A 23,099-nucleotide genomic window follows, 5' to 3' on the forward strand; every position below is an offset into this window, starting at 1 on the left:
AACGCACCATCACTGCGGGTCCCAGACAGGACCTCCTTTCACCGGGTCAGGTCAATTAGCAGAGTAATGCCAGGCAGGTTTTCCTTTTAAAGGGTTTAATTAAAGTTTGGGTACAATGAACATGCAAGCCACCGGTCTGTCTTTCAAGGCGAGTATTATCTAGAAATTGATTGTAACTTACCCTTATTTCTAGAAGTATAATTCCTTGGAAGACACCCAAGGCAGCCGGCCCCTCCCTGCCCCGCCCCTCCTGCGGGAATTTAGTCTGCAGTGCCCAGGTCTTAGTGGGTTCTAGGGTTCCTTGGGGGGAGGCACCCAACCCTTGGGATCTAAAATGTACTTGGACTAGTGCTGGGAGCCATCCCCCTGGCCTTCTTCCTTCATTCAGAGCTGGTGGCCACCAACCCCTCAACCACCTCCTGCTGCCTGGAGTAGCAAGGGACAGACCCTCTGCGAAAACAGCCTCCCCCCCCACCCCCGTGGGTCCCTCGGGTCAGGACAGGTCTGGACAGCGCAAGGCTCCCCATCTAGCTGGCCAAGAGGCCCCTCCAGCCAGGCGAGCCATCCAGATGTACCCCTGGATGCCTGCTCGCTGTGTGCCTGGCACATCCCTGTGCACCAGGTGGGCCGGCACCAGGTGGGCCGGCCATCTTAGCGCACGGCCAGGAGGCAGCACCAGTTCCAGGTCCTGGGGTCTTTCAGGCCTGGGTTGGAGTACTGACTCCTGGGGCTGGCACTTGTGTGGCCTTGGGTCACTGCGTTCTTATCTGTACAGTGGCGACACTGCCTCCCGGGCTGCTGTGGGAATTCCGGGAGGGGGGGTGTGTGGCAGGTGAGCCTCAGCCCCCGCCTGAGGGAGGCTGACCGGCTTTAGTCCTGCTTAGGCCTGCGGCTCCGTTTGTATCTGCGGCTTCCGGTCACCAGCCCCTTCGGAACACTGGCTGTCCCGGGCCGCCCCCCGGGACAAGCACTGTCCACCAATGGGAGGGCGGCTCTGCAGGGTGAAGGGGGCACCTCGTTCCTGGGGATTAGACAGGACTGCAGGAGGGGGACAGAGGGGCCCAAGGCTGGCATGGCCTCCTGCCCCAGGGCAGCAGGCAGCCAGAGCTGACCCAGGGTGGCCCAAGGGGCAGGCCCTGGCACACTTGGAGCCCCGGAGCGGGCCAGTCCCAGACCCCAGGGGGCCTCGGGGAGGGGCAGACAGGGCCCTTCAGGTCAGCCAGGAGCCCTGCCCAAGCCGCTGACGGGTGGGAGACCAGGCCCACAGGGGGCAGGGCTGTGCCCAAGCTCGTGTGCAAGTCAGGGCCACCCGGGTCCCTGTCCTGGGCCAGGGCTTTCCACTGGGCCTCCCCAGGAACCCGAGGCTCTGGAAGTTTCAGCAGCCACATCCTGGATCACCAAGAGTAGGTAGGTGGTCTAACCTGGGGCCCCTTTGGGAGATTTGCTTCTGCGAGACTCAGCTGGTCAGGTCTGGGGGACTCTGACCACCTGCTGAAGGCGGCCTGTGAAAAGGACACAGTCCCTAAGACATAGAACCCGGGTCCCAAGCAGCCGCCCTGGCCCCGTTAGACCTGGTGCCGGCCGATGGGCTTCCCCCTCCCTCATTCCTCCCTTCCTCTCTATCCCCCCCTCTCTATCCCCCCACCGCCCGCCTCCCTCCTCTCTAGCCCCCTCCTCTCTATGCTCCCTCCCTATTTCCCCTCCTCTCTATCCCCAGCCTCCCTCCTCTCTATCCCCTCTCCTCTTTATGCCCCCTCCCTCCTCTCTATCCCCCCACGCTTCTCTATCCTCCCGCCGCCCTCTTCTCTATTCCCCCCGCCCCCGTTCCCCCTCCTCTCTAGCCCTCCTCCTCTCTATGCCCCTCCCTCCTCTCTATCCCCCGCCCGCCCTCCTCTCTATGCCCCCTCCCTCCTTCCTTCTATTCCCTCTTTGGACCTCCTCTCTATCCCCTCCTATCCCCCCTCCTCTCTCTCTCCCTCTATCCCCCTCCTCTCTGTCTCGGCCTCCTCTCCATTTCCCCTCCTCTCTAGCCCCCTCCCGCCCTCCTCTCTAGCCCCCCTCTCTATCCCCTCCTCTCTATCCCACTTCCTCTCTATGCCCCCTCCCGCCCTCTTCTCTCTCCCCCCATCCCCCTCCTCTCTATCCCCCGCCCCCCACCCCCTCCTGCCCTGGCTGTCAGAGGGATGCAGGAACAGGTCTCAGCTCCAGGTCACTTGGCTTCCTGCCTGGACGTCTGTCGGCCTGCCTCGCGCCGCGTGTAGGCTGGTGGCTTCTCCAGCCCCTGGGTGCGGGCCTCTGGGCAGGACAGCCGGTCTCATGGTCGCTGGCTCCCAGGTGGCCAGTCTGGCAGAGGTGCCCACAAGGCTTTGGATGTAACCAGTGGCAAAACCCCACCCCCGCGGCCCAGAAAGGGCTTGGCGCCTGTACCCCACCAGGCGGGACACACCGCAGTGCCACAGCCTGCAGCCCCGCCTCTCCTCCCAGGGCTCTCACCTGGCCATCCGTGGACGGCCCACGCGGAGCGGGAGCCACGGGGCAGGGGACAGGCTGGGGACGGGGAGAGGCCCACGGGACCGGCCTGAGGATGAAGGCCCTAGGGCAGAAGGAGGCCAGCCTGGCAGGGGCCCCGGGCCCCCGCGGGGATGGCAGCTGGGCCCCAGAGAAGCCTCCCCCAGGGCGGCGGAGAGACCCAAGGACCGGGCACAGAGCTCCAGGGGTCCACAGGGGCTGGACCCAACCAGAAGCCGCCACTGCTATGGGGACCTGGCGCCCTGGTGACAAGGGTGGGGGGGTGGCTGGCTGGCAGTCCCTAGGCTCCCAGCGCGGGCTTGCCAGCCCTCCCTCTCCCCCGGGCTCCAGACTTGGGGCTGAGGATATGGTTTCATAGTTTCCACCCCATCTTTCCTCAACCCCAAAATAAAAAGGTGGAATTTGAGAGGCTTAAGAATTCCTTGGATTCCTCTCCTGCCAAATTTAGCCCTGGAATGGGCTGGACCCTCATGACAGAGCTGCTGGGATTGTCTGCCTGGTGACAATGGGTCATCATGACCAGGAGGGATGGGCTCCCCGGCCTGAAAGTGTCCGGCGCTGGGGAGGGGGGGCGGCGGGCAGCGCCAGCAGCTGGGAGGACGGAGTCTGTGCGACAGCAAAGGGAGCTTTCGTGTGAGGAGGCCGTCGCAGGGTTCCAGATTCTTCTGTGAAATTCAGGGCAAAGTGTCTCAGCTGGTACGAGCCAAGCTCCCACGCTGCAGAAAGGCAGAAGCACTGGCACCTCCACATGGGACAGAGGGGCACAAGAAGGTGGCTGGGAAGCCAGGTGGCCTCAGGGATGTGGCTTGCACTCTGTGCCACCGGGCTCCCCATGGTCCAAAGGGACGGCCAACCAGACTTTCCACACCAGGCACGTCAGGAGGGCCCCTGACAAGCTGGCAGGTGCGAAGGAGAGGCCCCTCTGATCCCTACAGGCTCGAGCAGCGTCAGCACCCAGCCCTGGAAGACCACGTGCAGAGCCACCTAGGCCAGGGCTGCAAGGCCACACTGCCACCCAGACAGCCTCACCCTCCTGCCCCTTTTAGACCCTCTTTGATGCCCTCCCGACTCCCCTCTTCTGGGGACGGTCAACACCAGGTCCTCTCCCCTCCCAGACCCCCTGCAAGAGTGCGGCGTGGCGCAGATGAGCTAGACCGTGGAGTCCAGTGAAGCGGGCTCTGCTCCCAGCTTGGTCACTTACTAGCCAAGTGACATTAGGCAAGTCCCATCACTACCCACTCTAAGTCTTTGGCGTCCTTACCTGTAAAACGCAAGCTTGTTGCACACAGGAGGGACCCATAGTTGTTTGTTTCCCCCCACGTGCTAGACATCCCCCACACACACACAGCATCTCCCACCAAGGCAGGTCACTTTCTCCCCAGCTCCAGCCCAACAGCTCCCCCCCCCGCCCCCGAAGGTCCCCCAACTCGGTCCCACTCCCAAGTGGCAGGAGTCCCAGGGCTGAGTCTGGCCCTGCCAGTGAGGACGGATGCCAAGGGGTCTTGGTGGCCCATGGCTTGGCCTTCTCTCTACCTTGCCAAGGGTCTCTGCTTTGCCACCTGGTTTGACAAGAGGAAGCCAGTGCAGGGCCTTGTCATTGGCCAAGCTCATTGGGCGAACGAGGTAGGACACGAGGGATCCATGGCTTGTTCTAACCACACGATCTTGGCTGTGGCGCGCCCCGCTCCCTTTCAGAACTGCTGTACGTAGGCTCTGCCACATGAATCTCTCTTGGGATTCTTCGTTCCTTGCCCGTCTTCCCAGCAGGATGGAGAAGCATCAGCCGGTGAGGAGGTGGACTTTGCCATCGCTCCATCTCCCGTGTCGGGCACTTGATAAGCACGGGCTGAGCGTTAAGAATGAAGAGACGCAGGGATGAATGGAACAGATCAGAGCACGTCTGATGACCTGTAAAGAACTGTGTGTACCTGAGGGAGTCCTCTCATGGAAGGTCCAGTGGGCCCGAGGCAGGAACAAGGACTCAGGCTTCTAGACGCTTCTTCCTGTGACAGCTCAGCAGAGGATGCCGGCTGGGTGCTCTTCCTTCGAAAGTGGGTATTGCTCAGGGCTACCTTCCAGGGTGTCTCATGCATTCCCTGCGATCAGAGTTGAGGCCCGAGGATCAGCCACCCCCGGGCCCCAGAAGCAAAGAGTGACCCAGCGCAGCTGCTGGAGTCTCCTGCTTTGAGGACAAGTGGCTACTTGTCGCTATGGCTCTGGAGCTCCAAGGTCAACCCACATTGGTACCGCTTCCTGGAGTCCTGGCATTTTCCTTTCTGAATAACGGGGGTGTGTGTGACCAGTGTGGGAGTGGGGGGGCAGCGGAAGAATGCTGCTGTTCGGCCCCCTCCCCGGACAACCCAAGAGAACGTGCCCGCTGTCCCCCGTTCAGTGGTTCGAGTTGACCTGGAGGGGGACGGGAGGGGGGAATCTTAGTGGCTGCGTCTCCTGCAGTTCCTGGCTCCTCCCAGGTCTGATGTGTCTCTTGCCCCTAGAATGGTGCGCCCGCTTTGGGGCTTTGTTTGTCTGTTTGTTTTACGCAAGTGTGCAAACAAGCAGTGCCGAGTCATTAGCCGTCTCTAGCCGGCTCCCGAGACCCAACTCTGCTGCTGAAGGTCAGTTTGAAGATGGAGAGCGCCCCAGAGAACATTCTAGTCTCCCCTCCCATCATAGAGATGGGATCTCTGAGGCCAGAGAGGGGGCAGGCCGCTTCTGAGTGCGTGGTGACAGGCTCCGTCCAAGGCACATCCCTCCTCAGCCCCCGGCCCCAGCTGAGCTGGGCTCAAATCCTCATCAGAGCATGAGGCCTGCAGGCCAGCCCCGGGGCCAGCACAGAACGCACTTCGGGCCATTTCCCTGAAGCGTGCCCCCCTGGGATCTTTGTGGCCCATGCACCTGTCCTGAGGTTCCAGCTCAAGGACCTTGAGAGGGGTCATGAGCAGTGCCCCGGGCGGGCACTGACTCGCCCAGGGATCACACCCCAGAGCCACTTCCAAACAGCCACCCAGGCTCATAAAGCCCTGCAGGCCGGGTCCAGACAGGTGCCAAGCTTCTGCCGCCTTCATGGGAGCAGCTCCTGTCAGTGGAAACATCTGGGCGGGGGGGGGGGGGAGCATAACGGCCCCCTTGGCCTGAGACTGTGGCTGACCTTGAGCCTCGGTCCCAAAGCCTGACCTGAGAGCCAGAGGGCCGTTGTCCCAAGGCCTGTCACTTTCGGGTCGGCAGGCCGGTTCGGGTGCTGACTACACCACGTGAAGCTGGCTGCCTGGTGGTTGTCGATCTTTTTCAAGAGCTGAGAAAAGTTATGGAACTTCTCCCCAGAAAACCACCCAGAAACACACGTGCGTGCCCACATACGCACGCACACCAAACGTCCTGCACCCAAACCCAAGGGCCTCATGGACTTCCCAGGGGGGGCCTGGACTTGGCTTAAGAACCCCTGGAAAAGTCTTGGCCTCCTGGATGGGGCTCATGTCCGAAATCCTTTGACCAACATCCCCCCCCACCCCCCAACCCAGGAAGTCTGGAGACTTCTTTCTTGTGTGGCTGCAAGGTGGCGGGCAGGAGATTCAGCCCCTGCCCTTCACAGAGGACGTCCCAGCGCGGGCCCGGAGAAAGGCACTCATCGTGCCCTGGCCCTGGCTAAATTCGGAAAGAACAGGAGTTAGAGCAGGACCTTGGACAAGAGGGCCCGCCTGGGGCTGCTGCCCAGGGTTTCGAGAATGGTCCGCGTTCATCACAAAGATAGCTTCTTGGAGGTGGGGCTTTGAGCTGCGATTTGAAGAATGTGGGTTGTGGCCTGGGGGGGATCTTAGACCAGTTGTTGTTTGCACGAGGTGCAGCTCGGCCGAGGCTGGGGGAGGGATGGGAAAGGTGGGGCGTTAGCGAGAGCGGGAGGGGCAGTAAGAGGGAGAATCCATCAGGGGTCAGGCAGGGGGAGGAGGGAATTCACAGCAACTCAGGCTGCAAGTGGCGAACCCCTGTGCGTCCGCAGACGCGCCAATGGCCCTTCGCCCCGTCCGGCCCACAGGCAGGTAGGGCCGGGCGCCCCCTCCAAAGGCTCAATCCCTCTGGAATCCCCCACGGCAGCTGTCCCGAGCCTTCACCAGCCTCTTCTGGCCCCCTGCCCCACCCACACTCAGTGGGCTGGGCTTGGGCTTTGCAGAGAGGGCCCGTCCTGTCCCATCTACTCTGGGGCTTCGCTCCTTCTAGAAAGAGTGCTCTGCTCTGGGGCCCCAGCTTCCCGCACATACCCACAACCACCCCCGCTTCTAAAGCCCAAGCATCCAGCAATCTTTGATGCATTGCCAACCACCCTTACCCCCAAAAAACACTCCCCCCCCAAGCCCACACCCCTTTCTCCTGGCCAGTCTTCTCCCCCCACTCCACATATCACCGTCAGGTACTCTCCTGAGCCTCCTCCTAATTACTTAAGGCTCCTGCTGTACTGGGCACAACCTCCGCATGGGACATGTGGCACCAGGTCTAGAAACATCCTGGGTTTGTGGCCCCAACAATCCGGAAAGGCCGTGAGGACAGGCAGGTGCTTTCCCTCTTAGCCTGCACCCCCCCCCAAAAGTCACAACTGAGACCAAGACTTATGTGTGACTAATTGGGGGGGGAGAGTGACCTCAGGGAACAGAAGTGGGGGGCGAGGAGCAATGCAGGAAAGGAAGGAAAGTCCAAAAGCCATGAAAGGCGATGGGCTTCTCGAATCTCGGGGACCGTAGAGGGGCCGTATGGGACGAATCTCCAGCTCATCCACAATGGAGGAAAAGGGAAGCAAACACCAGGGTACGCATGCATGGGTGCCGAGTTCCCACTAGGACCCAGCCCTTGGCATCAGAGAAGCCCAAGGAAGGAGGCTTAATGCAAACCGGTTCGTGGGAAAGTGACAGTCCCTGGTGCCACAGCTGACGCCCAGGCCATGCGTGCTAGTCATGATCGCCTGCCTCCACCCTCTGTCACTTTGGCTGGTGTGTGTTGCTTGCCTGGGGAGGCGACTCCGACCTGTACCCTCAAGAAGTCTAAGCCCCTAGCCTCCTTGCCATTCGTGGCCCATGCTTCCTGCAATTGCCCACTCATCTTTATGACTGGACGCAGAAGCACCAAGAAAACGCCCCATCCCATTCCCTGGGCTTGAAACACATCCCTCCCTGCCCCCATTTTATGACAGCAGCGCTGGCCCCATCTTTCTTTTCCTGCTTGTTTGCTGGCATGAGAAATCCCCAACCAACCACATGGTCACTGCAACCTCGAGTTCAGTGGAATCCTTCCTGGGACCCCTGATGGAAACATTCTGTCCCATCAAACCAGAACTTCTAATCTGCCAGAGACTGAGGCTTCAGGGACAAGAAGCACAAATTCAACAAATGGGTCACGGGGAGTGATGGGGAGAGGGCCCGCTCCTCAGACCGACCGCCCCTTGGTTTCCAGATCTGTGGATTGGAGCCACTGGGGACCATCTATCAGCCTTCGGGTCCATGTACTTGCTGGATCCTGGGGGACGGTACCTCAGCCCCCCAGTGTGCTGTCCCCAGGCTGGCATCTTAGATCAGCCTTTGCCAGGCTGTGCCATGGAGCCCACTGCTACGGGTGATTGCAGACGCGGTGATCCCAGCAAATCCAGCACCCATCGTGGCACCTTGTTTGCCATGAACATGCCTCCAAGCAAGTTCCCTCTACGCCCTTAGCCAGCTAGTAGGTTACCTTGCCAGGTCTGCCACAACGAAGTGGCTTAAAGGGCCAGAATTTATTGTCTCCAGTCCTGGAGGCCTGACGTCCAAAATCAAGGAGTGAGTAGGGGTGCTTCCCTCTCATGTGACTCTTTGTCCATATTCCCCCTCTTTATAAGGACCCCTGTCATACTGGATCACAGCCCATCCCCATCCTACGCCAGCATGACCTCATCTCACCTAATTACATCTGCAATCACCCTTTTCCCAAACAAGGTCACAGTCTGAGGTCCCAGGTTAGGACTGCAACATATGAATTTGGTAGGTGGACAAAACTCAACCCACGACCGCAGCCTAAGCCAATCACTAGTGTCCGGCGGTCTGATCTTTATAGACCACTTCTCTCTCCATGTCAGGTTGATGACAACTCTACCAGCCGCAAGTGCACCCACCAGGACTATCTCCCTTATACCACTCTTGTCTGTGTCACCACTGCGTAAGGTTGGAATGGAGCCACGGTCCACTTTCGCTTCAGTTTTCACCAGCACATGGGGCCAGCCCATCTGAGAACCAGACCCAAATTATTTTAATCTCCATCAGCGGATCATTGAGAAAGTCCTTAACTCCATAGGTATGAGCTGATGGGAAGGTGTGGTCAATGCCACAGACGTAGAAGACACGAGAGTCTGGACCACTTTTTGGGAGCCGCAGCCCAATCATACTGTTTTCATCGTACAAAGGATGTGCCTGCCTGACCTTCTAACTTGGATCTAAGAATCGCTAGCTTATGATGGATAATTGCAGATTGTAGTGCCTTGGGGTTCCGCGATCAAACACGAATTCTCTGTCAAGGCCAAACCGCATTCCAAGGGCGGTTTTGCAAAAGGAGAACGATCCTCTGCCACAGAAGGCGTGACCTTGCTCCAAAACCTGAGGAGTCAGCACTGAGAGCTTGCCGCAGACACCATCCAGCATTCGCACCCACCCCAGAGGCCTCTAGAACCATTGAATCACCATCAGTAGGCTCAAGAGGTCGAGTAGCTTGGACTTCACTCCGGGCCCCCTGCAGAGCTCTCCCTTGTTCTAAATCCCCAAACTCAAAAACTGGTGACTTCTGAACAACCCGATGAAAATCTCAGAGCAAAGTACCCGACTGTGTTCTAGGCTGCCTTCCAAATCCAAAAAGACCCACCCAGTGCTGTGTCTCTCTCTCAGTGTGAGTGATTAAAGGTAAAATGGTCAGTCCTGTTCCTCTCTCTTTCTCATGGCGTGTTGGGGATCATCAGGACCCTAGCATTTTCCCTGCTACGGCAAAAGCCTGTGCGTCTTGTCGAGGTCTACCTCCCACCGTCTTATTTGCATGTGAGGACACCTGAGGTGCTCGTCACTTGATGCTCACCAGGTCCAATTAGCACGATGTTCTGTGAAATGTCAGGAAGATCAAGGACCCCACAGCCTACCTTGTGGCAGAGCTGAGAGCAGAGAACTCACCCAACCGTGGGGTAAAATGGAGAATACGTACTGCTGGCCTTCTTGTGCAAAGGTAAACTGCTTTTCTTTTTGGCCATGCTGTGCAGCAGCCTGATATGGGATCTCAGTGCCCAAACCAGGAACTGAACCCAGGCTGCAGCCGTGAAAGCATGGATTCCTAACCACTAGACCACCTTGGGAACTCCCAAGGCGAACTGCTTTTCATCCCACTTATTGATGGGGCTTAAAATAAGGCATTTTGGGGGAGTTCCTGGTTCGATCCCCAGCCCAGCACAGGGTTTTTGCTGGAGGGGTTGTGGCAGATGACAGTGGATCGCTGACTGTAAACCCGAATGTGTGACTGTTGGTCTGGAAAATCAATCAATCAATTAATTAATCTCTTTTTCCAGCACCTGCAGCATATGGAAGTTCTCTGGCCAGGAATCAAATCCAAGCCGCAGCTAAGACCTATGCCAGAGCTGCAGAAATGCCAGATCCTTTACTCCCTGTGCCAGGCTGGGGGATCGAACCAGCACGTCTGCGGAGACAAGCTGGATCATTAGCCCACTGTGCCACAGTTAGGTGAATTGAACCCAGGTGTGAGGGGGAACTGCCACCCTTGGCTTCTTGAGGCCTTTGGAACTCATTTTTACAAGTCCTCTTAATGTTGCTTCCGATTTACTCTCTCGGCTGCGAGAGCAATTTCCGCACTTTCTACTTGATTATTTTCTTTCAAAACCGTTCTTACTCCACGAGTCGGGATACCAGTGTGAGGTCCTTCTAGCTACCAAATTTTCTCTCTCCGGAGTATACAGTTGGGAGCCAGGGAAATGACCCCAGGATGGGTCCACAGGTCCATTAGACCTTTGGGCCAGAATTCCATTTATCGTCTGACTTCAACCCGCCCCCACCCGGACCTGAAAGCTGCGAGGCTAGTGAGGCTAGTGTAAGTTCGTGCCTTGGTATCAAAGAGATCCTGCAAAGTGTGAGCACTTGCCCTTCGCTAGCACCCTTCCCTTCACAAATGTCCCTAGGCCCTTTGGGGGAAGGATTCAAAGAAGATGTGTCCTATATAACGGGGTTTGGGAAGGAATGTAGATCTGGAAACAGAATGAGAAACGGAGTTTTTCACTCTGGTGGCTGACATCCACCCTCTGCTCGTAAGATTTCGATTATGTTACAAATTACACTAACCAAGTGACAGCCCAGTTATCTCTCCATCTCTCTGCCCCGGGAACACAGAGGTGTGCTGCTGCTCTGACCTTGCTTCCCGTTACAGGAACGGCTCGTGCCCCGCTCATGTGTTGTTGCCTTTTGCTGATGATGGAAGCCTCCTTTCCCCACCCAGGGAACACAGTCAAATGGGAGGTTTTCAGGTTTCACCTAATACACCTGCTCTAACGCCTCTCTGAACGTTCCGCTACCATACCAAGAATGTTACAGCAACTCCTTCTCATTTATTCTCACGATTGTCATGTCCAGTTTCAAAGCGCATCCCAACCGAGTGTTAGGACTCTTTCCCAGAGTCTTTGAACTGGAATCCCTGGGCACAAGTGAGTGCTGCTATGTCAGTAAACTCAGCTCTCCCCTGTCTATTCCTTGGGTCCAACACCTTCAACTCCCAGGTCCATAAACATTGTCACGATTTTTGCTATAGCCTGTAGTCTCCAGTTTCTGTAATTCCTTTCGCATGCAAGCTATTTTCTCTCTCTTTTTTAAAAGTCAACTTATTTGTTTGTTTATTGGCTGCACCCGAGTCATATGGAAATTCCAAGCTGCAGCTGTGGCAACACTGGATCCTTAGCCCACTGCACTGGGCCGGGGGTCGAACCTGCACCTTTGCAGAGACCCAAGCCGCTGCAGAGACAATGCTGGATCCTTAACTCACTGCACCACAGCAGGAACTCCCACAAGCTGTTTTCTTTCAGAATAAGAATTGTACTTCCAAGCTTGGGCTACACTGAGAGCTGACCCTGGTTAGCACCCTGGAGGCAATGAGAGGTGGTGGAAGGTTCTAGAAAATATGGGAATTCAAGGTTCTCAGGCTTATCCACCCGAATGTCCCCTTTCCGCGTGTCCAGGTTCTATTGTTTGCCCATCAACACCTCGATAGAGACGACTATCGAGGCTGTAGTTGATCTTCCTGGCCGCATTCTAGTCGCACAATTTGACTTTGGGTCTAGCTTTGGTCAAGGTCCACCCTCCTGCTGAAGGGGGTGAGGATTCCTGCAAATGCTTCCCTCTGGTTTTCGCCGACTGTTTGGAATTGATGGCTGGCTGACCCAAGCCTATCATTTTCTTTAGTGCAAGTTTCCGAGGAAAGTACCAAAAGCCAGACAACGCCCAAATCAAACGATTCCTGCCGTCCTCATGCTTTCCAGCGCTACATCTACCGCGTCACTGCGTGCTGCGCAGGTGAGGACCGAATTACCGTGACACCATTGCCTGTCAGAGTGCTCGCCACCCCTTTTGCCACTCGCAGGAGGGTCCTTGTTACTGTTTGACTGGTTAGAGAGCCAGCTCCGAATCCCATTCTCAGGATTGCTAGGGCCCTTCATAAAACCAACTCTCCGGTTCCCCAGGAAGCAGACCTAAGACAAAGGGTTATGGGCAAGTATCCTCATTGGAAGCGGGGTCCCAGAGAGCAGCAGTGAGATGCAGGGGTGAGGGTGGGGGTGGCCAGAAGGGCAAACCGGGGAAGGAGCCCAAACAAGGAGTTGGCATCCAGTTATGCACCACGTGTGCGGCTGGTTGTTTGATGCCATATAACCCTCTGAAAAGCCAAATCAAATATGTCTCAGAGCCGGGAGGAGCCAGGGGAGCAGTTATCTCCTCCTTCCTTCCTCCCTTCCCTCCCACCTCTCTCCTTCTCTTTCTGTCTGTCTTTCTTCTTTCTTTCTTTCTTTCTTCCTTCCTTCCTTCCTTCCTTCCTTCCTTCCTTCCTTCTCTTTCTTTCTTTCTTTCTTTCTTTCTTTCTTTCTTTCTTTCTTTCTTTCTTTCTTTCTTTCTTTCTTTCTTAGATCTTTCTTCCACGACTGCTGCGGTTCTGGAGCAAGGTGCTCAGGAGACACTCCGGAGCTAGAGTGTAAGGCTGGAGCTGGGGGTCACGGCCAAGGTCGGGGAAGGACCCCCTGGTTTAGGCTTCTTTCCAGGCCCAGGAGCCTGGGGGTGGGAAGGAGCAAGGCTGTTGGCAATACAGGCCACTGGCCCAGAGGCTTCGGATTCTTTCCTGCCAGGGGACGGAGGCTACCACTTTCCAAGCTGAGGGCCAACGGGCCATTCAGAAGAAGTAGGAGGCCTTTAATGGGGAATAAAAGTTGGGGGGGGTCTGGGGAGAAGGGGGGCAGAGAGGATCCTGAGAGGTGGGAACAGGATGCAGCCGAGGCCGTGACCAAATAATCACCAGAGCTGCCACTTAAAGTCCTGTCACAGCCATCTGTAGCTGGGGCTCTGGAGGAAGTGGCCTGGGGGGTCCTTCAGGAGACGGTGCTTGGAAGGAACCCGAGCAGCAGGAAGCAGCCCTTTGGGCAATGGACGGGCTGCTTGCCTCCAAGCCCGTGGCCTCAAGCAAATGACTGGGGATCCAGGGGCAGGATGCCTTTGATTTGCTGCATCCCGCAGTCCCAGGAAACCACAATTGAAAAATCAATAATCGCTAATAAATCACTAAGTAATGGTACACAAGCCAAATGGCCATTTCATTAGCAGGACCAAGCCCTGAGCAGAGAGCAAGAGAAACTGGCAGGGAGTGTGGCTGCCCACAGTGGGTTCATGCCTCCATCAGGGGCAGGAAACATTCCGCTTGCTGTCCATCCTCCTCTGTAGACAAATGCACTACAGAGTCCCACTCCAGAACTTTCTTGAGGCTTCCGCTCTGATTCCCTCAGGCTCACTGAGCCCATGAAGTGGCATGTTGGGGCGGTGCCCGTGACATGGCACACTGCCACATTTGCTCTTCAGGAATGAGGAGCTGGTGTGTGGTTGTGACTTCACAGACCGGGCTGGGACGCTGACAAGGACAATGACACGTCCTGGGAAGGAGGGCTTCTGTGGGACAGCGGCAGGACAGGGAAGAAGCTGAGCCCTGCTCCACGGTGCTGAAGCGGGCCATCGTGGCCCTGCCAGCCAGCCAGGCATCTGTCACTGCGTCCAGGGGACTCGATTACTGAAGCTGTTTGTTTTGCTGCTGATGCAACGTGACACCAGCCTGTGTGATCCGGCCCTGGGCATCACGTTGCCGGCACACAGCAAAGAGATGGAAATTTGGCTGCTGCAAAAGGCACCGATTTTGCTTTCTTCCCTGAATCTCCTTTCTCTGAACAGCAGGGACATTTCAGTCCCATGTAAAGCACACACTCTCTTCCTGCTGGCAAATGCCCAGTACCGTAATTCCCTATATAGCGCCACCTTGGAAAAGCCTCGGCCAGCATCTCACGGGCAAGAAGACTGTGCATCTCAGGTCCTGAGGCACCGGGGCAGTGATGATGCACTTGGATAGTGGAGCATCTTCTTGGCTTCACGCGCCTCTGTGGCCAGGAAGCAAGATGCTGCAGGCATGGCTGCAGCTCCAACACCATTGGTGGCCGCCTGCCACCCAGGACAGGTCGCTAGACCATCAAGGCAAGTAGTGGGGGGCTCTTTGGGAAATGCTGCAGAGGGGTGGCCCAAGCCTATGGAGAGCCAGAAGCAAAGCCTGGGGAAAGGGAGCTTGCCCCGTGTCCCACTTGGGGCCACTTGCAGGACAGAGCTGGGAACCCAGGGTCTTGCCTCCCAGGCCAGACCTCTTAGCATCTGATGGAGCTGCTGCCACCAGAGAGGTGCTGTCACTGTCTCCCTCCCCACATGCACAGATTTATTTGTCCGTGTTACCTGTTGGTGTACTAAAGCCATTTCCTGTTCCAGACAGATGTCCTGCGCTAGAGAGCTGGAGGGGCCCCTGGGACTCACCTTGCCCAGCCCTGTCCCTCAGCAAGCACTTGGCTGCAACAGCAGCAGCCAGAAACCGGCTGTAGCTGAGTTACAACTGACACCTGACAGATGTGAACGCACTGGATCCTCACTCCAACGCCATGAGGTAGCCCCATTTTACAGAGGAGGAAACAGAGGCACAGAGAGGGGAAGCAAGCCGCCGAAAGTCACACAGCAGGTAAGTGACAAAGCCTGGACTGAAAGCAGGCTGGCTCCTGGCAGCTTGCTTTTATACCGCGCTGTGCAGCCTCTCGCGGGCTCACGGGCTCTGTGCCAGGATCCAGAGAGTGAATGTGTCCAGGGGCAGCAGCTGCCACCCGGCGCCCCTCCAGCCGCGCTGCGCTGCGCTGCGCTAGCTCTGTTGTCTCTAATGATGAGTGTGAGACGGTTCGTCCTCGCTCTCCCAAGAGTGTCCAGCCCCGGTCTGCCGTTCTGCACACAGTAGGTGTTCAGAAAAGGCTCCTCGGTGCAGTTACCAAGACACACAGGTGTCACAGACCTCACGGCAGCTGAGAAGACACAAGGCACCAGAGCCGGTGCCTGAGCTCCAGCGGCACCCAAGCTCTAGCGGGGAGGCGGGTGGATCCACAGGTACAGGCCGTGTGCGAGCCCGGCTCACCTGCCCGTTCTACGGGGGGCAGCTCCTGCTGCTGGCCTTGGGGATGAGGGGGTCAGCGAAGCCCCCCCCCCCCCCCCGGGCGAGGACGAAGGCTTCAGCTGAGGCCTGCTGGCCGAGAGGAGTGGCCCGAGCAGGGAGAGGAGGGCCCTGAGCGGCCTGCAGGGAACACAGAGTGCGCGGCTCGGGCTGTGGGGGAACAGTGAGTTCTGGAAAAGGCCCATTGTTGGCTGTATCCACCGGGCGAGCCGCTGAGCACAAACCCGGAGGGCAGGACGCTGAGCCTGAGGATGAGTCTCAAGCCTGAACATCAAATGGAATTTGCCCTGCTCGGGGTCCGGCTTTCCTACGACCAGGGGGCCCTGTTTTCTTTCCATTCTTCCTTTTGGAGGGGGAATGGCCATCCCCGGCCCGCCCTGCTGGATCAGGCAGGGTTCTCTAGAGAAACAGAACCAAGTGAAAATGACAGATAGATAGAGCAATAGATGATAGATCGTCAAAGAAAGAGAGAGAGAGAGAGAAAGGAGAGGAGATGTATGGCAAAAACTGGCTCATACACAGGTAAGGAGGCCCAGAGGTCCTGTGACCTGCCCTCTGCAAGCTGGAGACCCAGGAAAGCTGGTGATAAAATTCAGTTCAAGTCCAGAGGCTTGAAAACCAGGGAGCCCTTGGGCTAATTCCCAGGGTCTGGAGGTCGGAGAACCAGGAGTTCTGAAGCTCTAGGGCAGGAAAGGATGGCCGTGGGAGCTCAAGAGGACAGAGGGAATTGGCCCTGGGTTCACTTTCCTGTTTCATTTGGGCCTCCAAAGGATTACAGGTTGCCCACCCACACTGGGTCTCTTTTTTTTTGTCTTTTGTCTTTTTAGGGCCGCACCCACGGCATATGGAAGTTCCCAGGCTAGGGATAGAATCAGAGCTGCAGCCGCCGGCCTACACCACAGCCACAGCCACGCCAGATCCGAGCCGTGTCTGCAACCTACACCACAGCTCACGGCAACACCAGATCCTTAACCCACTGAGCAAGGCCGGGGATCGAACCCGCCACCTCATGGTTCCCAGTCAGATTTGTTTCCGCTGAGCCACAAAGGGAACTCCTATTTGGTGGGTCTCCTTACTCAGTGTACTGATTCAAATGCAAATATCTTCTACCGAGGCCCTCACAGACACGCCCTGAAAGAAGGTTCCACCAGCCCTCTGGACCCCCCTGAGCCAGTCAGACCCACGCAGAAAACAACCATTGCACGCATCTTGGAAGCAGGTAACTTGTTCTGTTTCACAAATTCACAAATGGAGCAGAATTTTGGCTCAGGCTGCCCTGTACCTGATGTAGATGACACATCTGAATGAGGTTTGGGGCTGAGAGTTGACGCTGAATTGGGCTGGACGTCCAGCCATGTTGGGAGAGGAGGGCAAATGTATTCACATGCATGCGAGAAAGACACGGGGACTCTGGAGGACCAGAGGGCAGATGGTGATGGGTTGAAGTGTGTCCATCAAAATTCGGATTGTTGGAGTTCTCACTGCCAGTCCTTCAAAATGTGGCCTTATTTGGGACTGGGATTGCTGCAGATGTAATTAATTAAGGGGAGGTGACATTACTGGAGGGTATCCAGGGGCGCTGGTGTCCTTGAAGATGGGGGGGCACAGAGTGGGCAGCGAAGGAAGAAAATGCAAAGCGACACTGAGAGGACGGCCACCCTACGATCCAAGGAGAGTGGCCTGAAACAGCACCTGCCCCCACAGCCTTCGGGACAAACCCTCTCTGCCCACGACTTGACCTCAGCCTTGGAGCTTCCAGAGTTGTTGGTCCTTGCCTTTCTGTGGTTTAAGCTCCCCCCTCGGTCCGTGCTACTTTGTTAGGTGGGCCCCAGCAGACTACGCGGTTGTGGTAGTTTGAAGCAGCAATTTTTCTCTGAGGGTAATAGGGAGCCATGGAAATACTTCGAGCACAGGAAAAATGAGGTAATATGTGTATTCTAGAAGTTTCCCCCATCACCTCTGCGAGGAGGATGCATTGGAGGCGGAGGGCACAAGCCTGGAGGCAGGGAGAAAGTTTAGGACTTGTGGCTGGGCTCTAGAAGAACGGGGATGGCCCCCTAATAATACTAGTAATTAGTAGTAGTTGCAGGACACATTTTTACAACCAAGGCTAGCCCATCACTTCTGCTGCGCTGGGTGCTTAATGTCGATTATTATACATAAAGCTTGCAACAAGCCGGTGAGTCGAGCACTGCCGTTCTCTCGAATGTCCAGACTAGGAAACTTGCCCGGGCCACTCGGTAAGCGGTGGGCCCAGGGTCTGCACGGGTCGTCTGGCTCTAACGCCTGCGTGCAGTGGCGTGTTGGTAAATGTTTAACAACCGGCCCTGATTTGCAGCATTTGCCCATTTCTGTGGCGAAGCTACTCCCACCATGGCCCATTCCGAGCTACCTGAGTCATTGACAGATTCACAGCCTTGCTGAAAATGTAGCAACCCTATCTTATGAGCTGGTGCAAGCCGGCCGATTAGAAAAGAGCTGGGAACTGGGGAAGTGAACATGTGAGGCTTAACTCCCTGGTCAGCTAGGTCTTAACGGGATCCCGTGTAGGCTGCCGAGTCCCAGACGACCTGGGACCTTCAAATCTTGGTTTCCCCAGGGAGCAGCTGTGTGATCTCAGTCCAGTTGCCGAACGTCTCTGGGCCTCTGTGTGCAGCTCTGAAATGAGCTCTTTGGAGGCTTCCTTGAGCTCACAATGTGAAGCACGGGGCCTGGTGCCGAGTAGGTGTGCTCAGAGTTTTGGCTGCTTTTCTTGTTAAGACGACCGTGTTTTCCAAACCCAGAACAGTGGGAGCCCATTGTCCAGTTTTTCTCCCAACGTCTGCCTGGCCAGCACGCCGGCTTGATGCTGGCGGTAGCGGTGGTTGCTAGGACAGCCACAGGTCAGGGTTTCGTTGTGTGCGCGCATGTGTGCGTGCCTACGTGCGTGCGTGCGCGCGCGCACGCGTGTGTTTTTATCACAAAATCGCAAATGGTCTGAAGGATCCGAGAAGAGTGGATGGAGCCTCTCCCGATGTGGGGCCTGAGTCGTGCCTGTGCTGTTGGAAAAAGGTGTCATTGCATAAAGAGTAATAATTAGCAAAGCCATCTGCATACTTTTTTCTATATAAAAGCTCTGACAATGTCTTTCAGTTGTATGTATGTACGGTGCAAGAGGAAGACTGGCAGCCAGCTGGATTTACGTTAATTCCCTAAATTATTTCTCCATCTCCGTTTCAATAACCATTTCCCATCCCTCTCTCTGCTTTGATGGTCTTACCTATGGCATTCTGGAAGCGGCATCTGTGGTAAGCAAGGAGCTGCAGGGGAAAATTGACCTGTGGCCACAGCTTTCTGGTTTCATGGTGAAATCGATGCAAGTCATTCTACAGCCCTTTAATTAACGGCTCGCTTGCTAATGAGGGCTTTTTTTCTTAAAGGTTCCTATTTTTTAAATCAGTGAAGTCTCCCAGAAATTACAATCAATATTTTAACAATTTCCCATTTGTTTCCATTGTGACTCTTAAAAATGCCTACCACCACCAACGCCCCAGAGAAAATTCAAATCAAGAACACGGCAAAGAGAAATAATTCACCCCGAAATAATAATTCGACTCAAAATGATTTCCCAGCGGCTGTTCTCCACCCCAGCAGGGCGAAATGCCACGTGTCCTCTGCAAGTGCCCTCACCTGGCACAGACACCTGTGGCCACCAAAACACTCACAGTGTGCCCAGTATCATTCAGGAGTTTTCACCCTAACATGCTCCCTCTTAAATTCAACAGCTAAGATTCAGCATCTGCCTCCTGTCCTCGTGGGTGTTGGCGTAAGAATCCTACAATAGGGAGTTCCCGTCGTGGCTCAGTGGTTAACGAATCCAAGTAGGAACCATGAGGTTGCGGGTTTGATCCCTGGCCTTGCTCAGTGGGTTAAGGATCCGGCGTGGCCGGTAGCTATGGTGTAGGTTGCAGACACGGCTCGGATCCCACGTGGCTGTGGCTCTGGTGTAGGCTGGTGGCTACAGCTTCGATTCGACCCCTAGCCTGGGAACCTCCACATGCCGCAGAAGCGGCCCAAGAAAATGGCAAAAAGACAAAAAAAAAAAAAAAAAAGAATCATATAATAGCTTCTTCTCTGAGGGCTAACGGCCTATGTGCCAGGCGCCCTGCCAAGGGGGGTCCCAGGCACAGGGGGCTGCAGCCTCGACTGCACCCCATTAAGGCAGATATTTCCACAACCCTACTTGACAAAGGAGACACCCGAGGCTCAGGAGGTTATACACACAGCCAGGAGGCAGAACCTGGATCTAAAGCCGGGTCTCCAGCCTCCCAGGTCAAGTGGAACTGCCTTTTGCATGGGGCAGTCGCCACCCTGGGCCTCCCCACAGGCATCTGGATGTCCCAGTTCCTGCTGGTTGTGGCCTCTGGTCATCGCGGTTAGGAGTGTATGCAGAGGAGGAGTTACCAAGCCCTGAGCCATTGCTTGGGGACCCGAAGGCTCAGAGCCTGGGCGATGGGGTGTGGCCCTTGCCCAGGTGGGGCAGAGCTGCAGGGTGCCAGGGGAGCAGGTGGAGGGCGTGACCTCCAGGTGGGCACAGTCAACAGCCCCTGCACATGCGCAGCAGCCCGGGGGTGGGGAGAGGCAAGGTCAGGCCCGGCGCTGGGCCCCGCCACCTGCGGCACCCTAATTCTTCCCTCTGGTTCTGGACTCTGTCATTCAGAGGGCTCCCTGAACCCTCCTTTGCCCCAGGCGTGGGTCAGCCGTGAGTTCCGATGGCCCTGGGGAACCCCCAAAGGTCTCCGGTAAAACAGTGGGTCAGGAGGAGCCAAGGGCAAGAGGCTGCAGAGTCAAAGATACAGACAGGGTCGTGGCTGCAGAGGCAGAGACCGAGGGCCCCCAGGCTGCGCTGTGGTGCCACCTAGGCCAGCCTGAGATGAGCCCTGGAGGCCAGGTGGGATTCTGACAAGGGAGCTGGCCGTCAAGGCAGGGGAAATACCTGAGCAAAGGTATTGAGGTGGGAAGAACCAGGAAGTGCCTGGTGTCCAGTCAACAGTCCGGCCGTGCGGGGGGTGGGGGGGAGAAGCATGTATGCAAACACTGGAAGATGAATGTGGGCATGGAGGCTGGGGCCCACCTAGGGAATGCCAGGCTGAGGAGCTGGGATTTAGTGCTATCGGCAGTAGGGAGCCACGGCAGGCTTTGGAGTGAGGGAGTAGCAATCAACTGGCTGTGTTTCTTACCTGCAGCCAGCATGCCTATTCTCCATGGACCTCTACCTGTGTAGGCCACACACAGAATTTCAGAGGCTGCCCAGGGAAGCCCCTAGCATTTGTCACCCAAACTTGGGAAAACTTAGTATATGTTCACAGGACAGAGGGCTGCTGATGGTTTTCAAATCTCTGGAGTACCAGGTTTGGGCCAGACCAAAGGCAGGGCCCACCCTGGCCTTGGCACGGGGCCCCGTTGCCCAAGCCCACAGCCCTCTGCTTGGCAGCGTCTCAGCAACAGGGCCAGGAGAGTCCTCCGGGACAAGGACAGCCCCTGGAGAACTTGTGGGATTCCTGTCCTCGCCTGGATCCACTGGCCCGGGCTGCACATGCTAACCGTGAGCGGCCACATGGCGGGTGGAAGCAGCTGGAGCTTCGAGGCCCACCTGCTCAGTGCTCTGCCCCTCTCCAGCGGCGTGACCAGGGACCGGTCCCTTCACCTCTCCGAGCCCTCATTTCTCATCAAGAACACGGAGGTGACCATGGCTTACAGCTCTTTGGGTACGTGGACTCCCGCAGGTAAAGCACATGGTAGGGACCCCTTGATGAATGGAGGAGCTGTCAGCTCCAGACTTGGTCCACAGCTGGGGCACAAGGGTCTCGTAGCGGGTCTACTCAGTGGGCAGCCCTCGCCGCCTCCGCCCCCTCTCCCACCTCCCCATCAACACCAGAGTAGCCAAGGTGACAACCAAGGGGACCTCGGCTCCCAACAGTACCTGGAAGAACCACCCCCTAACTGGGCCCGAGTGCCCCTTGGGGACATGAGCCGAGACCGGCTTCACGGTGCGAACACACACCACGTCGCGTGGCCTGCAGCCTTCCTAAGGAGGTCTCAAACCTCCTTCGCAGGTAATGACCGCTATGGGCCCCTCCCCCAGCATACAATCCCACGGCCCCCAGAGTTTCCCGAAAAGTTCCAGGAAAATAGAATCCCACTAACGTTCATGGAGCAGACACTCCCTGCCAGGTACTGTGCCAGGAGGCAGGAAGACAGCAGTGAGCCAAACAGGGGCTGCCTGCCGGCGGCCCTCGCGGGAGCTAACCTATAGACGAGGCCGGCTAGTGGCAAGAGCTAAAGAGAAAACAAAGCAGGAAGGCCAGAGGAAGTGCCAGCGATGGGTGTGGGGCTTTGAATTGTTACATAGGTTGGCCAGGTGACATTGGTGTCAAGATGAAAGGAAATGAGGGAGCCAGCCCAGTGGATGTCTGGGAAAGTGAATTCCAAGCGAGGGAGCAGCCAGTGCAAAGGCCCTAAGGAGGCGTGTGTCTGGTGCGCTGAGGAAGAGTCAGGAGGCCTGGAGGAGAGCAAGCCCAGGCAAGAGGGCAGACAACATCATCCCGATTCGTGTCTGCTAGGCCCCTGGAAGCACGTCAGTTTTACTGAGTGAAATGAGGAGCCACTGCAGGTGCTCAGAGAACAGAGACTATACTGGGGTGGGGGAGGGGAGGATGAGGGAGGTAGGAAACAGAGCAACTTTCTATTAGGTAGCTTCTAGAATAATCCGGGGGTGGGGAGAGGCCCCGGGGGCTGGGCCCAGGGGGTAGCAGTGGGGGAAGACAGAAGGCTGGGAGTGAGGATGCATTTTTTGAAGGTGGAGACAACAGTACCGTCCGCTTCTCTGGATGTGGGGTGTGAGCGAGAAAGAAGAATCCAGAAAACCTGCAGGGAATTCAGCCTGGGCAATTCGCAGGATGGAGCCACCATGAACGGAGGTGGCCCAGCTTAGGAGGATCGGCTTTGGGGGATGACCAGGAGCTCGCCTCAGGCCCCCTGAAGCTTGGGGTGTCTAGGGGCCATCTAGGTGATGGTGCCAAGCAGGCCGCTGATCCCCTGGCCCAGGGGCAGCTGTGATCTCTGTGATGCCCACTGGGGAAGCAGAGGAGAAGTGACCTGAGGGTGGAGAGAAGGTTTCTGGGAACAGAACCCCATTTTCCACCTCGGGGACCAGCGCGCCTTGCGCCAGGCGGCAATCAAATTTTAAGAACACTCTGCAATGCTCGGTAACCGACACGGTTACCCCCAGTTTCGCTTTGTTTAATCCGATTCCCTTTGAGACACTCGGGAGCTCCTTCTCATTCTAGGGGGACATGGTCGCTCTAGGGTGACTCCTCTCCCTGCAGGACCCCGGCCAGGCCAGGGGCCGGGACTCCACCGCGGCCTTGTCTGGAGTGAAGGTTACCAGAGAGTCAATAACCTCTCCTGGCCGCTGGCCCTCTCCAGCGCGGCCCGGCCCGGCCCGGGGGGATTCCTTCCCCCAACCGGGCTGAGCCGCGCACCCCCACGGCGCCCCGGGGGCCGCGCTCGCTCGCTGCCCGCTACCCGGGCTGGCTTCGGAGCCGGAGTCTGACACCTGTGCCCAGCGGTGGCGGCCGGACCTCGCTCTTCAGTCAGGAAACTTCGGGAACGGCTCAGAGGCGAGCGCCCAGCTCCGTTGCGCCTACGCAGCCCACGAAAGGACTTCGCTCGGTTCTGGGAGGGGGCCCCGCGCTTCCCGCGGGCCGAGGGCGTGGGCGTGGAGGGGAGGAGGGGCCGAGTGGGCGGCGGGCCCACCCCTT

The 23,099-nt window shown here is 57.1% G+C and overlaps 2 long non-coding RNA genes across 4 annotated transcripts; one reads left to right on the top strand and one right to left on the bottom strand.

The window, feature by feature from the left end:
• The first annotated feature begins 1,239 nt into the window (after nucleotides 1-1,239).
• On the top strand, nucleotides 1,240-19,328 carry LOC146394822 (uncharacterized). Of its 3 annotated transcripts, none has more exons than XR_014835090.1 (6): nucleotides 1,240-1,407; nucleotides 4,297-4,580; nucleotides 8,621-9,747; nucleotides 11,979-12,089; nucleotides 14,577-14,820; nucleotides 16,412-19,328. It is a non-coding gene; the product is annotated as an uncharacterized LOC146394822 (long non-coding RNA). The 3 variants fall into 3 exon arrangements; XR_014835088.1 differs by lacking the exon at nucleotides 4,297-4,580 and adding an exon at nucleotides 13,635-14,294 and having other exon boundaries at nucleotides 1,264-1,407; XR_014835089.1 differs by lacking the exons at nucleotides 1,240-1,407; nucleotides 4,297-4,580; nucleotides 8,621-9,747; nucleotides 11,979-12,089 and adding an exon at nucleotides 13,551-14,294 and having other exon boundaries at nucleotides 14,581-14,820.
• Nucleotides 16,507-22,659, bottom strand: LOC146394823 (uncharacterized). The gene is made up of 2 exons (XR_014835087.1): nucleotides 18,557-22,659; nucleotides 16,507-18,335 (listed from the first exon to the last, which is right to left on the bottom strand). It is a non-coding gene; the product is annotated as an uncharacterized LOC146394823 (long non-coding RNA).
• Nucleotides 22,660-23,099: the final 440 nt, after the last annotated feature.

This window comes from Sus scrofa, chromosome X (genome assembly GCF_054392235.1).
Source record: "Sus scrofa isolate SSC_HxYL_T2T_F1_AM1 chromosome X, Sscrofa_HxYL_maternal_Yorkshire_Landrace_v2.0, whole genome shotgun sequence".
Taxonomy (NCBI): domain Eukaryota; kingdom Metazoa; phylum Chordata; class Mammalia; order Artiodactyla; family Suidae; genus Sus; species Sus scrofa.